A 16,253-nucleotide genomic window follows, 5' to 3' on the forward strand; every position below is an offset into this window, starting at 1 on the left:
GCATCTTGATATTAAGTCAATATTTATTATATTGAATTTTTCCCTCTTCTGAAAATCTGTGTAGTGGCAGTAAAAATCAGTCCATTCTGTAGAGAAGGTCATCTCTGGTAACATCTCTCTCCAGAGAACCAAAATAGACCCCTAAAGGAAACAAACCTAAACCACATCTTTTGTAGGATGCTACATTAAAAGTATTTTAGAGCTGAGGAACTTCAGAAAACTGATTGCATGCTGCACAAGGATGTACAAACATTCGAGAAGTGGCCCTGATAAGAAAGGCTCAAGTCCTTGATGGGAATGTTTACTCAATTCATGATAACAGAACTATTAGTACCACACACAAAATATGTACAGGCCTAGAGGAACATGTATGTGCACTGTAGAAACACACTGGCTCACTCCTTTCAACTCTTGCTTGACTGTAGCTCAAAGAAGATTATTTAGTTACTCCATGACCTTCTCAGTATTGCCTTTGCTCTTCTGAATGCAACATCCCATTTTTTTATTTCTGAGATAAATTTGCTCACCTGTGGCACTCTGCAGGGCCAATTTGTGATAGCTTCATGAAGAGAAAAATTTGACACAAAATGTTCTATGAGCATAGAGTTTTTCAAGATTAAAGCCCGGTTTTGCCACATTACAGTTAGTCTGACTGACTTGCAACTTTTCATTAGTGAGAGGTGAGAACTTTAGAATCCTAGAAAGTGCTTTAATCTCTATTTACTATTGATCTTTTCTAATGCATCAGGCAAAAAAAAGTATAAGCTAAAGAAGTTACAAGGACTTAATATTATGAAAATAAAGTTTTACTATAAGATATGATAATTCATGCTGTACCCATAATTAAATAGTAAGACAAAATACATTCCTGCAGGACGTTAAGATTTTAAGCACTGAAATGACTGCATTTGCTCAAAGGTATTCAGAAGTGGTGAATGGAAAATAATCCATCCTTTATAATAGAGGAGAAATGAAAGCATTCAAAGGAAAACTAATTTTAAAAATTTTAATGCTGATTTATATTTTAATTATATAATGCTTATTTACAATTATAATTATCCCTGTGCTTCTAAGAAGAGTGGCAGTGTAAAGGAAGTGGGTTATAAATATTCTCATATGAAAGCTAGAAACTACGCATTTAAAAAGAAATTCCTCTGTGATTGCGATGTGACTTCTTAAAAATGCAGCATTAATTTACTACCACACATATATCCCCATAAGACTGTCATTGTAAAACTGCATTTTTAGGGAAACATTAGCTTTTGGTGTACACTGGTTTTAATTTTGAAAAATTGTATGCATTTCCAGGAGCTTTTTATCTTGCCCTATGTTGTCACGAATTGTTGCTGTTACATAAGCTCCAGATTTAACAAATTTTCTTCCCACTTTATTTCCTGCTTCTCTCCTTCCCACAGAATTTGGCAGTGTCTCTTTCAGTCTAGGTTTTGGTTCTTTTTTCCCTTTAACTCCCCTTTTTAAGGAGAGGACATGGGGTGAAGATGTCTTTTTATTTTCAAGAAAAGATTCTTTATAAATACTGCTGTGACAAATTCATTTCAGAGCACAGAAGCAATCAGCATGATGCCAATGTCTGGCTGGGAACTGAAGGGTCAAACCAGCGCTCTTCCAAAAGATCAATGGGACACACTTCTGAACGGCAAGACTCTTAACTGGCTCTATACACCACTAAAAGAAAATAAAAGATCAAATGGTAGGTTCTAAGAAGAAATAAATGTATGTTTGTTCCTGCCTTTCTGGTCCACTCTTTAAATACATCTTATGAAAAAAATACATGCAAGGGACAGCAAAGAAAATACAAGCAGCAGAGATCTGTGTTCTTCTGATAAGCTGTACTCTGATTCACTGCAAACTTTAACAGCGTAGGTAATTAACCGTATGGACAAAAAATAGTAATATACCAGGAGACAAGGTAAATACCCTCCCACTTGAATTGTTTCAAACAAGACTAGATCTCTTTACAGATTTTTTTTTTTTTTTTTTTTAATTGTCAGTCCAGCAGAAGGTATGAGACAAACTGGGGAATTGGAAGCTAGTAATGTCTTAGGGAGAAAGGAACACTCCTGGTGTTAAAATGTAATTCTCCAGTCAGGTGATGTGTATATATATATATATTTCACAACTAATATTTAACTAAAAAAAAAAAAAAAAAAAAAACTTAAAAGAGAAATTTGAAAAATGAAATAAACCTCTCTGGATTTAGGCATTGACCAGATACTGTTGCTGAAACACTCTCAGATATCACTCTTACTCCTCTGATTGTTGGCATACAGTAATATATTGACTGGATTGTACTGGACCAGCTTCCAATTTATTTCTGCAGTATGTTTCCCAGGTATTTCCTGCTGATTCTAAAATTCGATATTATTTAAATCTCCCCTATATGTTACCAGAAGAAAACTTTGATGTCTTAAATGCCTGACAATTTTAACATCTACTGTTTACTTGCATGCATCTCACATTAAGGAAGGGAAAAAATTCACTTCAGAAGCCATTCAAGGTCTTTCTGTTTCATGGTCTTTTTAGCCTAAAGAAACTGTGAGTTTTAAAGGAAAGTACAGCCACAAGTCTACTTATTGAATGAGGTTGGTTTGCTTTGTTGCACTTTTTATTTTTTTTGCCAGTCCAGGTTAGTCAGATTTTATCTCACGAAGAATTGCTGACAGAAAAGATTATATGTTGTTTCATCATCAGTATCAGGGACATATTATGTTCTGTGATTAAAAATTTTTCACAAAAAAATTCCAGAAAGATGTTTCAGTATTACATATTACATTTTTAAAGATCTATAACTGTGCCAGAGAAAAAACCTAAACCTATAACATTTTGGTTTGAGATCTGCCTTTCCCTGCAACTAGGAAAACACATTTCTAACTTCCTTTCCCTTGTAGATTGCACACATTTGAAACTAAAGTACATAAAAGCCTGAAAACTCGCTGGTATATTTGAATCATCCCACAAAGCAAATTTATGAAGGAGAACACTGATGAATGTGAAATGCTTTAGTTACAAAACAAATAGCCTAGCAAGAAAAGAATATAGAACATCAGAAGACCATTGATAAAAGAGATGAATAACTTCAAATAGTGAGTGTTTATCCAAATTCATACTTTAAAAGCCCTCAAACTTTTACATAAATAATTTTCTCTTTAGCTTTTATTATTATCCCCCTTTATCCTTCTAGTCAGCCCTGGAAATGTCACAAAAGACATTACAATATCTCACTTAAATAAAACATTTATTTCTCTTCCCTCCTTTCTCAAAGTAGGAATTTTTCTGGAAAGAATTTGGATCCTAAAACCACTCTCTACTTATCAACAGTCTTTTCAACACAAGCATGTACATGTTCAAAGAAGCTAAAGCTAGCCTTTAAGTACAGCTCAAATATTTCTCTTAAAAAGGATCTGTCATATTTGGATGGTTCTATAAAAGGGCTTTCTTTCTATGAGGTCTTAGGATATGTCTCATATTGCCCAACACAAACCTTAATTTGGATTGTGAGAAGAAACAAAGAGTATTTTTTCTTCCTAAATTCTCACAGCACGAAAGTTCTTCTCCTCTCGGGTGTCACATATCATCACCAGCATCAGCTAGAATCTTAGACACATAAATCAAAAAGCTGTCAATTCTTCCAAAAACATTTTTATGTAGTGACAATACAATTTTCATGCCTGACAACATAATGAAACACTTCTGTATGGAAGCTGCTAGAAATGTTATTTACTTGACTCAAATGACCAGCTGCAGAAGTTTTAAGGAGCTTGTCAGGGATCTCCACTATCTTCTAGTCTAGAAGAGGATGGGGTAAATAGTATTTCTTCTGTAAATAAGTACTATCTAGGCATGGTTTATTAGAAGCTCAAAGTCACTTAATTAACGTGTACTAAAATATTGCCCATCAAATATAAACCAGATTAAAGTGTGGCCACTGCTGTAGAAATGCTTAGAAAGAGTTCCTCCTGTGAAGAGTTCTTCCTGTGTATAAAGTGAAAAGGAAACCTTGAACCCAGTTACAGCAGACCAGCCAGCTTAGAGAACCTTCTGGAAGCCTCTTTGAAAGAAAAGCCACAGTGCTGCATGAAGGGCACCACTCAAAGCAAGTGGGTAGCAATCAGCCAGCAAAATATTTTCTTAGATGAAGCGTCTGATGTGCATACGGGACCTCACTGTCATCATCAGTGGGGCATCGGCCTGAGTTTTCCTAACAGATAGCCTTCAGGGAAGGGTTCATTCTTGATCCAGAATAAACACTTCCCACCTTCAGTGGCCATGGGAGAGGGAAAGGAGCAAACTGAAATTTGTCTTCCTCATCCTGTTTCTGTAGGGTGAACAAAATGGTTCCCAGACAGATAATAAAATCATTTAGGTTGGAAAAGACCTCCAAGATCATGGAGTCCAACCTTTGACCAAACATCACCATGTCAACTCAGTGCCACATAGTGCATGTACTGCCACATCCAGCTGTTTCTTGAACCCTTCCAGAGATGGGGTGACTCCGCCATCTCCCTAGGCAGACCATTCCAATGGTTAAGCACTATTTCAGTGAAGAAATTCTTCCTGATGTCCAACCTGAACCTCCCCTGGCACAGCTATTCTCTTGTCCTGTCCCAGGCTAGCTGCCTGGGAAAAAAGGCCTGCCTCTACCTTATGTCCCTCAAGAGCTGGCATGTCCGTTTTCAATGGAGTGTTCCCAAATGCAAAATATTAGGAATACACAGAAGCAAGTCCATCTGTTTTAAAGATGCCAAAATTTCAACCAGAAAAAAATCTTTAAAAGGATCTCCTACATATATCAATGACAATAATAATAAAGACCTGTCTCAGATCAAGTATTTTGATCACCAGAGCAGAGGTTATTAATATGAAAACAAATGTAAACAGGTTTGCTACAGCTGCCTTAGGCAGGAATGATAACAGGAAATAAAATGTACATCTGCTGTATAACTAATGAAATAGTGATTTAAAAGATAAAATGGGGGGGAGGGGGAACTGAAACAGAGTGATTTATTACCTAGTCAACTAAATTTAAATTTGCATTAATGTCAAATGCTTTTATGACTGTTCATGGGTACTGAAAACTGTATTGAATGTCCCTAGACACCAGGAACTAGAGTTAATTCATATATAAACTATTCAGATATTCTTACTGGAACTGGCAAAAATTAGTGAGCTAAAAAAAAAGCTCTTTGTGAGGTGATTCAGAAATAACACAGATTAATCAGCAGCATGAAAGCTGTCTCAAGGAAGAAAGAAGCAAAGAAACAGAAAGAATCTAAAGAAGAAGGAAATAAGTAACCTGATGAAAAGTAGAATATTTAGACAGAAATTCAGGAGCTATTGTACTTAAATTTTTTCTTGATTTTTAGAGCTAATAGAGGAATACAATATGCAAAATAAATTTTCTAAATAGCAGAATAAAATACTCTGATTGGTATTGTTTATTTAGATTATAATGAGCTCATATCCAACTATGCCAGACTGATACTCCTCAGACCCACCAGAACGAAAATTACAAGTCTTCTTTCCCAATTCAAGCTGAGAAACTGCAAGAGCAGCTGCAACTCTGATTACCTGATGTAATAGCTGGCTTGCCTCCACAGGTCAACAACTACTTTGTGGCTCAATATTTTATCCCCAAAACCTTTATCCAGGCAAATTTCATGGAATTAGATTTCCCACCCTTCATTCAGCTGTGACAGAGCTTCTGGTGCCAGTCAGGTTTGGGGGCTTAATGGTGACACTGGAATTACAGAATAACACAGTGGTAATAAAAAGCAATAGAGTAAACCTCAGCAAATTAGAACTTGTCTTCAATGAGTTGTTTGGTTTTACTTTGAAGCAAACAAACACTAACCACCACCCTAATTCCTCCCAAACAAACACAGCATATCCAAACAAAAACCTAATTACCTTTAAATTAATTCTGAAAAAAGTTTCCCACGTATCCACCTATACATCTAGAGGTCTAGGTTTTGTAGCCAACTCATAGCTCAGGTTTCCTTAAGCACTCATGTGGTATTAATAATTGTTTTGATATAGACTGGAGTAATTAGCTCTGTTTATATGTAATAAAAAGGTCCTCACCAAGGTTTGCATATAGAACTCTGCTTCTTCACAACTTTATTAGAATTAACGGGGAAAAAACAATGCTTCTATGAATATATTAACATGCACAAATAGACCAATTCCAGAATCACAGAATCAACTAGGTTGGAAAAGACCTTTGAGGTCATCAGGTTCAACTTACGACCTAACACCACCTTGTCAACTAGACCATGGCACTAAATGCCACATCCAGTCTTTCCTTGAACACCTCCAGGGACAGTGACTCCACCACCTCTCTGGGCAGCCCAATCAAATGCCCAGTCACCCTTTCTATAAAAAAAACTTCCTCATGTCCAGTCTAAACCTCCCTTGGTGCAGTTTAAGTCTGCGTCCTCTTGTCCTGTGGTTGCCTGGGAGAAGAGACTGACCTCCACCTGGCTACATCTTCCTTTCAGGGATTTGTAGAGAGTGATAAGGTCACCCCTGAGCCTCCTTTTCTCCAGGCTAAACACCCCAAGCTCCCTCAGCCATTCCTTACAGGACTTGTGTTCTAGACCCCTCACCAGCTTTGTTGCCCTCCTCTGGACATTCTCCAGCACCCCAACATCCTTCCTAAACTGGGGGGCCCAGAACTGGACACAGTACCCAAGGTGCAGCCTCACCAGTGCCACAGGGGAAGAATGACTTCCCCGGTCCTGCTGGCCACACTATTCCTGATCCAGGCCAGGATGCCATTGGACTTCTTGGCCACCTAGGCACACTGCTGGCTCATGTTCGACCGGCTGTCGACCCCCATGTCCCTTTCTGCCTGGCTGCTCTCCAGCCACTCTGTCCCCAGCCTGTAGCACTGCAGGGGGTTGTTCTGGCCAAAGTTCAGGACCCAGCACTTGGACTTATTAAACCTCATGTTGTTGGATTCAGCCCATCTATCCAGCCTGTCCAGGTCCCTTTGCAGAGCCCTCCTACCCTCCAACAGATCCACACTCCCAGTGTGGTGTCATTTGCAAATTTACTGATGGTGGGCTCAATCCCCTCATCCAGATCATCAATGAAGATATTAAACAGGACTGGCCCCAGCACTGATCTCTGGGGGACACCACCAGTGACTGGCTGCCAACTGGATTCAGCACTGTTCACCACCACTCTTTGGGCCTGGCCGTCCAGCCAGTTCTTAACCCAGTGAAAGGTGACCAGCACCTGTCCAAGGCGTGGGCTGCCAGCTTTCCCAGGAGTATGCTGTGGGAGGGTGTCAAAGGGTTTGCTATGTCGAAGGGTTTGCCGAAGTCCAGGTAGACAACATCCACAGCCTTCCCCGCATCCACCAGGCAGGTCACCTGGTCATAAAAGGAGATCAGGTTGGTCAGGCACGACCTGCCCCTCCTAAACCCATGCTGACTGGGTCTGATCCTCTGGTCATCCTGTAAGTGTCATGTGATGGCACTCAAGACGATCTGTTCCATAATCCTGCTGGGCACCGAGGTCAGGCTGACAGGCCTGTAGTTTCCCAGATCCTCCTTCCAGCCCTTCTTCTGGATGGGTGTAACATTGGCCAGCTTCCAGTCATCTTGGGCATCCCCAGTGAGCAATGACTGATGGTAAATGATGGAGAGCAGCTTTGAAAGCTCATCTACCAGCTCCCTCATCACCCTAGGATGGATCTCATCTGGCCCCATAGATTTGTGAGCATCTAAGTGACTCAGCAGGTCTCTGACTGCTTCCTCCTGGATAACAGTGGGGGCTATTCTGCTCCCTGATACCATCTACCAGCCCAGGAGGACAGTTGTCCTGAGAACAACCTGTCTTTCTGTTGAAAATTGAGGCAAAGAAGCTGTTAAGTACCTCTGCCTTTTCCTCATCTTTGGTAACTATACTCCCCCCTGCATCCAATAAAGAATGGAGGTTTCCTTGCCCTTCCTTTTGATAGTAATGCATTTATAAAAACATTTTTTATTACCCATTACAGAAGTAGCCAGATTAAGTTCTAATTGAGCTTTTGCCTCTTTAGTTTTCTTTACGCATGACCTAACTACATCCTTAAACACTTCCTGAGCTGCCTGCCCCTTTTTCCAAAGGTGATACACCCTCTTTTTTCCCTGAGACACCCTTTTTCCCCCCTGAATTTCTCCTGGATCTTATGGGCTACTAATGAAATGTCTTTAAACTCATTCTTAAAACTTTCACCTACTATAAGTAAGCCCCTCAGACAGATGACCACACAGTCACTAAAAGGCTTTAGCTGATGTTCATGACACTCAGACTTCAATCTGCACAATGATTCCTAAACCAACACTGATAAAGTTGCTCACAGACCTTGTTGACACACTTGGCACTTGTCATTCCAAGACTGACTGACACCTGATAATTGCTAATCACCAAGTGCACTTATCCCATCTTGGGGAAGCTCTGATGTTGCTCCTTTCTCAACCTTTTGCATGTGGCTGAATGCCACTGATATTTTATGTGGCGTTACAGGAGGAAAACCAGACAGTGGTCAGAACAGCAGCTCTGCAGATCCTGAGCTTCTGCATACCACTTTGTTAGTCACAATCTTCATTTTGATGAAAAGGAGCTTGGTAAAATTGCTATCAGCTGAGAAAGAGGTATGAATAGAAATAATGAAACTCCTAGGATAATTTGTCTCCTTTGTGAGCTCCCTGGGTCTTCAAAAGGCCACACCAGACACTTTCTGCATCTGAAGCTAACCAATCTTCATAAATAAAGAAAGAATACATGTGAAAATACCAAACCTTGAGAGAAAAAAAAAATTATGAGAATGTCAGAATTAGGCTTCTCTTAACAGAACTATCTCCTCTTCAAGGGCCCTAATACAAGTCCATGTTCAGTCCTGAGAGAAACCAAAGACTTACATCATGCACTTACTTGACAATTCATAGACATTTCCAAACAGTTTTCATGCAGAAAGATAAGCTGTGCTAATCAGTGGACAAGAGAGGATATTGGTCTATCTTTTTAAGCCCTATCAGAGAATTCATACATTAAAGGTATTAGAAATTATTTTTTTCAAAATGTTATTTAAAATCAAGAGCTTGTTTTTCTACCAAGAAAGCAGAAATTATTCTGGTAAAATATTCAGAAACAGAGTTACCTTCAAAGCTTGAATGTATTTATTGAACATCATGAATTCCCACCTATTTAAAATGATTATCAGACTGACATATTTTGGATTTAGGTATGGGCTTTTTGGTTTGCTTTTTTAACCCAAGAAAGCTTTATCTCAATTCTAACTGCACATTCTCTTCCCAATGAAAATGTATAATTAGTACAATTTTACAATTATTTTGTAAATAGCTGAAGAACCTTGTTCAGGAAGAATATTAGGAGCCCTGCCAGAAGGGTGCAAAGATATAACTCTTGCAGAGCTGAGTGCAGAAGAAGCAACATAGCTTGTGGAATATCAGCCATCCTGCAGAAAGCACCTACTGAAAGCAAAGGACTTAAATGAAGTGGGCTAGCAACACTATTTCAAGAATGGCAACCACTTAGGGAATGAGGGGTGATGGCCAAGACAATGCAATTAGACTAAATTAAGTGGTAGTTTATAATAATTTGACTCAGTACGCATGTTCATGCTAAAGCTGTGGAAAGAAATTAATTGCACAGTCTGCTATTCCATGCCAAACTGCATCTTATCTCTCTCAATGTTTTACACCGTTTCTCTAAAGAAACGGACTTTCCTAAAATCATACTAATAACTTACAGGTTATGTGTTCTGCTGTATTAAGCATAATCAGCGCTAAATAAAAGTATGTTTCTATGTATCTTTGGAAGCTCTGATGTCTGCTGGCAATGAACTAAGTCACTGAGGCGCAGCCAGCCCAGAAAGACAGATACATAGTAGTGATTTCCACTTGCATGATGCACTAGTTTTGGCTCCAATACACTTTTCACAGGAGTGTAGCAATCCTGAAGTCACTAAAGACTGGAGCTGCAGCCAAACGTGACCCAGTTAGGCTTTCGTGGCAGTGTTGTAACCATGTACTAGTGTTAGCAGGGACTTTTAATGAAACTATAGACTATACTGTCATTTAAAACAAACCAAAAAAATGCCCAAACAAAACCCAAACCAAAATCATACCTTTTCTGTTAATTACTTAAGGACCTGAAGCATTTAGTAAGCAATAGCAAAGTACTGAAGTGGTCTAAATACTTTGAAGATATAAGTGGTGGTATTTACATTCACAAAAAAAGCTATCAGATTAAAAGGATATGCTTAGTTGTATCTGCATTTGAAAACATGGACTGGCTTTAACTGCCAGAATTAATAGACTCATAATTAGAACATAATTCTGATGTCAAATATTAAAAATCTTCCCCTTTTCTCAAGAAGTTACAGAAAAAAATGACAGTTGTTTCTCATGTCCTGGAAGTAAAAGGTTATTTCATTTGAATCAATAAGCAATAAATTTTATGCATAAAAATGTTAACATCACTTTTTAATGCTCACAGCTTTCTGAGAGTTAGCTGCTACACCTCAAAGAAATCAAAAATGTTTTCATTCTTTTGCTATAGACTGCACCTTCAAATGTGAAAAAATTTAGCAATGTGTGGCTATGCCAATAAAAACACTTTTCACTCCCCTTTTTCTATTGCCTAAATTCTGCAAACACACTGGCAGGGTTGCTTGTTTATTGTAGGTTTAGCTGGCTTTGTTTGGTTTGGGTCTCTTTTTTCCAATTAGACTTGTTTTTCAGGTGGTTTTTTAATTCCTTTTTTTTTTTCTTTTTAAGTACCACCTTTTCCCTTTAGAGGTGAAACTGGTTATTGATAGCAGAGGTATATAAACTCCTTTGGCAACACACATAAGGGATAGAGACCCAGTAATGAAGGGAACAGGGATAACCTATGGGAACATGGAAAAGACATCATCTGCCACTACTTGTGAGTTCCACCCTCTCTATAACAAAGACCATGGACCCGGTGGGGAGTCTGTGAGTGTCAGTATCTAAAGCAGCAGATAAGGTAAACACAAAAGAAATCAATGTCAGCATTTGCTGGGCAACCCTGAGTTTTGTGAACACACACAACAGGTTTGCTGCTTTTTTTCTAAACACACCAACCTGACCTTGTAATACCTTGTTGAACAAAATGTGCCCAAGGGGCAGCAGGTTCAGTGGGGCTCTGACTGGGCCACATCTACAACAGAAGTTTGCTCATACACCTCCGTGTACTGCCCAGAGGGCAAAGAAGCTGCAGAGAGAGTTAGGGAGCTATTTAAGTACTTTACGTAAGGAGCTCCTGAGATCTCAGAAACTTGACATTCTTAAATCTTGCCTTGCTCAAGGAACATTGTGTTCTTCCTCTCACTCATCAGCTTGTGCACGGCTTTGTGGGTTTATAGTGCAGTGGTCGAGCTCCGCTTAGGTTTGAGTCTCTAATTTATGCTGCTGTCTTGTCATGAAAGGAGGAAAACGTTCTCCCACAGATAGGTGGTCACGGACAAATGGAAGACAACTCAGAAATCATTGCGCTACATTACTGAAAAACAAAAAGATAGCAGCATTACTAAAGTATGCATTAAAAAGCACTCACCTCTGTTTCCTACTCATGGGCATATAGAAAAGTTCCTTTGGCTGTGTCTAAAGTTTTCCAGATTAAAAGCAACACAAATTCAGACTAATTTTTTACTTCCGTGTTCTAAATCAAATAATTTTATTAATGCAAATTTTATTATTCTGAGAAAATGTTCTTAGTGAAGCCAATCTGAAGCATTCCCCCACTACCCAAACAGTCTTTTACATACACTAAGTTTTCCACTCACTGTACGGATATACAAGTGTGATACTTTTTATTTGTCTTTATTTTGTCTTCTTATTAATAAAGTCATCCTCATCTGCTCTGTACTGCATGGGCTGGACAGCTTTTCCTCAAGGGACTGATCAGCCATGTAAATGAGCGTCCCATTGCAGCACACCAGCCATATAATACCACGGCATGTTGCAAAGCTTGTCCCTGTCAAGTTGACATCTATTTGATACACCTCATAAACAGAAAAAATGAATCTTTCAAAGAAGCTGTTTGAGTTTTTTTTCCTCATGCTTATTAACAGTGGTATCTGATTTACCTGACAAGGTTTTGGTGCAGGGGGGACAACTATAGGGGTGACCTCTGAAAGAAGGGACCAGGAGACCACCCATGCTGAGCAGAGCCAGTGACAGCCAGCTCTAAAACAGATCCACCACTGACAAAAGCTGACAGGTTTTCTCCCCTTTCCTTCCTCCCTCCCTCCCTTATGAGCAAGGTCTCTCTTTCTCCTGCATGCACCTACATAATTTGCTCATAGAAGTTCTGGGCAAGAGATGGTAAATGCACAGCCCACACCAGCTATCAAAGTTGCATGTCTATCTAGCCACAGTATCTAGATGCATCTTCCTCTCAGTCTGATAAACGCCTCATGTCTGGCTGCATTACAGGCATGTTTCACACACATGACACAGGCTGCAAAAATGCTCCTGATCCAGCTGCCTAATGGGATTATTTCAAAAGTTTTACCAAACTTTAATCAAGGAATAACAAAATCATTTTATTAGAGAACAGTTCTTCCCTTCCTCTAGCTCCATCTCGCTGTTTTCATCAGTCCAACTGAGCTCTGTGAGACACCTACTAAACTGCCAAAGCTTATTTCTCCCTTTCCATCCTTACCTGAGGATAAAAAATATCAAACAAACCCAAAAGAACCCTCTTCCAATTTCTGTGGTTTTTTAAAATCAGCAATTATAATAAAAAACATTTTTGTAAAGAAGAAAAAGAAAATATCCTCTCTATTGCTTTCTATTTCTCTGCTATAATTTGTTTTGTGAAATGTTGCATTTTCCACCAGTTCACTGAGAAAATTAAGTTATCACTGTTGGAAAACAAGGACATAAGGAACTTACTGAGGTGTGATAAACTAGTTTTTCAGTATCAGTGAAATTCAAGGACATCCACACATATCAGAGGAAGAGGAAAGCTTTCTGTCCATAATATTTTCTGAATATTAGCTGATAACATGAAAAAAAGCTATTTAATAGTTTCTAGATTGCTATTAATTATATTTCCATAACACTGTACTGTTACACAAATACATTTGAATTTTGTTAACTGTACTACAGCAGGAAAATATATTTTGTAAAATTATTTCCAGCTCTTTCAGTTTTCCTCATTACCTGTTCTTCATGCATGTATCAAACATGAGTATTCCACAAGGAAATGAGAGGTGGGAAGGAGGGAGATACTACAGAATAAAAAGAGCTAAAATATAATTAAATGCAAAAGATTATCTAAGCCAAGAAGGTATCATCCTGAAACAGAAATCCCAGTAAGACCATGATAGAGCAAAACAACAGGATGAAAATTCACACGTCTTTAAAGGCTCTAAAGAAAATTTAAAAATCTAAAATAATTTGTAGACATCCTTGTCTATCAGTCCAGTGGATGCAAAGGCACCAAGCACAAATTCAGGGATTGTGGGAGAGTTCTTGCTTTGGGGAATTCAGTAACAAACCATGTCTTGTTATATAGAGCACCTTTGAGAAATTGTGGATGAAAAGCCATTTGACTCATTATTTACTAAGCAGAATGCTAGTGAGAAATAAACACCTATTCTTTTTCTTCTCATGGGTGTTTCCAGAGATAAGGGGTCCAAAAAGAGGGTGATGGAACAAACTAATAAAACATATCTTTATAACAAGATAAAACTTACATGTGAGTTCTTGAGCTGCTGAAGAATGGCACTAATTTTTCACAGAACACTTTTCTTCATAATTTGCTCTACTAATTACAGCAATTGCACTTTATAGAGTAAGGTATTTACAATAGGAAAAAGGTAACTGATGTCCTCCTTGCAGGCTTTGAGCCCATTTGACCTGACTGTTTCAATGCTTTAATAAGTAAATGCATATAAATTATCCTTGCTACTATTTATGCTGCTGCTTTTAACCAATAATTTTTTTATCCTCCTTTCTGCAAAACAGTTCAGGAGAGACTTACAGGAACAAAACCACATCAGGATTAGTGATCAATGTAATTATACAATATTGGATTCTACCACTCAATTTACATACTCGTCTGTAAAAATGAAAGACTCATTATAATTCCCTTCATCTTGAACTACAGCTATAAGAACATACAATCGCTTCCTAAAGGAAATCAGAATTACAACTTGATCAAATATAAAAAGAAAATGCACTAGTGAAACATTTTTGTGCAAAAGATGCTGATGAAGCAGAACAAAAGAGTTCAAAAGGACACATCAATTCTCTTGACATTTTAAAAGCAAAACCAAGAAAAATAACTGGCCTACCTGCCTGCCCACAGAGGCTTTTGTTGCCCAAGTTTGTGCTGGCCAATTGCCCCTAAAGGTCTCCCCATTATTACAAGAAAACAAACTTGCTGGAAATTGAACTGACCTCAGAAGGAGCCCCCCCAGACCTTCAGCTGGTAACTGGACAGTCTGCAGTTCCACTCAATCAAATACACAAAAGTCTTTCAAAATCAGTATTAACCTGAAGAGTTAAAAGAAATGCCTCCTTTTGGGATAATTGTTTTTTAAATACAAATTAGCTGCTGGTAGATTTTAAGATACTAACATGCAAAATGAGATCAAGATATCTCCCTATTCGTTTCAGGTCAAAGCTGATTTTTCTAACCTGGGGAAATTCTCACACTTCCTGGCCCATAAGAATATATTAATGTCTGAATTATTGCTTAGAAATGAAATACTAGTATCACTGGTCTTTCCTCTATCTGTTAAATTTGATGTAAGCAGAACATGTCTACAAACCAGGTAAAAAGGGTAACATAGCTAAAGAAAACCACATTTAAAAATTGGGTATCCTAAAAAAAAAAAAAAAAATTAGATACTTACCTGGTTAGAACTTTAAGGTTTTATCACCTCTAAACCTGCCCAAGAAAAGGATCAACAGCCATATAGGTACTATAAATAACTTAGAGCCTAAATACAGATCTACAGAGTGACAGCAAAGCCCATATGCTTATTGTGGATACCACCTGTGGTATCCGAGTCCGAGTGACTACCACCCCAGTTCGTTACAAGGAAAAGTAAGTTCATTAAGGAAATGAGTTTATAGATTCATCACCCACTATTCAAAGTGATTAATTCTCATTATACATAGACTCAATCAGTAAATAATTACATATAACTGTCTAAACAGCAATTTGATTATTTTTTTAATTGTAAAGCTACTGTAAAACATACAGTGCATGAGTGGTACAAAGAGTAAATATGCCAAGCAGTCACCAAAAGAATTAGATTTGCCCCTTCATGATGCTGAGTTGCTTACTTCCCAGATAAGTGATATGGCACCTCATCTAACATAGAAATATCTTCATGAGACTACTTGTGATAGTGAAAATGCTGTCTTGAAAAAGAGGAAAGGAAACTGGGTGTAAATGCCTGAACTTCCTCGGATTCATGAGCCTTCAAAGAGAAGACTAACTAGGAAAGTTAACACATCCTACCATAAAGGCAAGATGGAAATATGTGGGAAGCTCTAATGCTGTAATCTGTCTGAGTGCTCACGCTTGGGGGTGCCTTTGAAAGCAATAATTGAGAGAAGCTTTTAAAAGAGATTTTTTTAGTGAGCATCTCAGAAAGAGCTGTTTTTAAACAGGATTTGAAACAAGACACACTGCCCGTGATGGCAATATTACTAACATCCAAACAGCAAAAACATTTCCAGAATTGCTGCCTAACTCTGTTTGGCCATCTCTTAAGGAAAAACAATGATAAAAATAAATAAAAATAACCCCCCAAAACCTATGAAAACTGCATGTCACATCTAACCATTTCATTTCTATTCTCTAATTTACTAAAACAAAAAAAATTCAAGGCAAAAGAAAAGAAATACAATCATAGTCCCTTCTTCTTTTCCCCCTCCAAAAGTCTTACCAGCACAAAATAAAATCTTCCTCTTTTGCTTTAGAGCACCTGGTTCCCACTTGCTAGCTAAAAGTAATTAGCCTTTAATTACCACAAGTTACATTTTCACCTACAAATCACTGCAGAGTCAGGCTTGCGCCATTAGCATATTCATCTCCCACCTGCAGGCAGGAGGAAGCACTTCTGCACTTCAGATGAGGGATTAACCTTTAATTTTCCCAGGCCTTTGCTGTATTCTCAGCTGAACACACAAAACAAAATTTGTGGATGTGTGTACAGATTTTGAGGTCAA

At 38.3% G+C, this 16,253-nt stretch overlaps 1 long non-coding RNA gene across 1 annotated transcript; it reads right to left on the reverse strand.

The window, feature by feature from the left end:
- Positions 1 to 1,068: 1,068 nt before the first annotated feature.
- On the reverse strand, positions 1,069 to 16,023 carry LOC138108947 (uncharacterized). Its single transcript, XR_011150151.1, has 5 exons — positions 15,971 to 16,023; positions 11,356 to 11,559; positions 11,157 to 11,271; positions 3,503 to 3,615; positions 1,069 to 1,686 (listed from the first exon to the last, which is right to left on the reverse strand). It is a non-coding gene; the product is annotated as an uncharacterized lncRNA (long non-coding RNA).
- Between the last annotated feature and the right edge of the window lie 230 nt (positions 16,024 to 16,253).

The sequence above is a fragment of the Aphelocoma coerulescens genome, chromosome 4 (assembly GCF_041296385.1).
Source record: "Aphelocoma coerulescens isolate FSJ_1873_10779 chromosome 4, UR_Acoe_1.0, whole genome shotgun sequence".
Taxonomy (NCBI): Eukaryota; Metazoa; Chordata; class Aves; order Passeriformes; family Corvidae; genus Aphelocoma; species Aphelocoma coerulescens.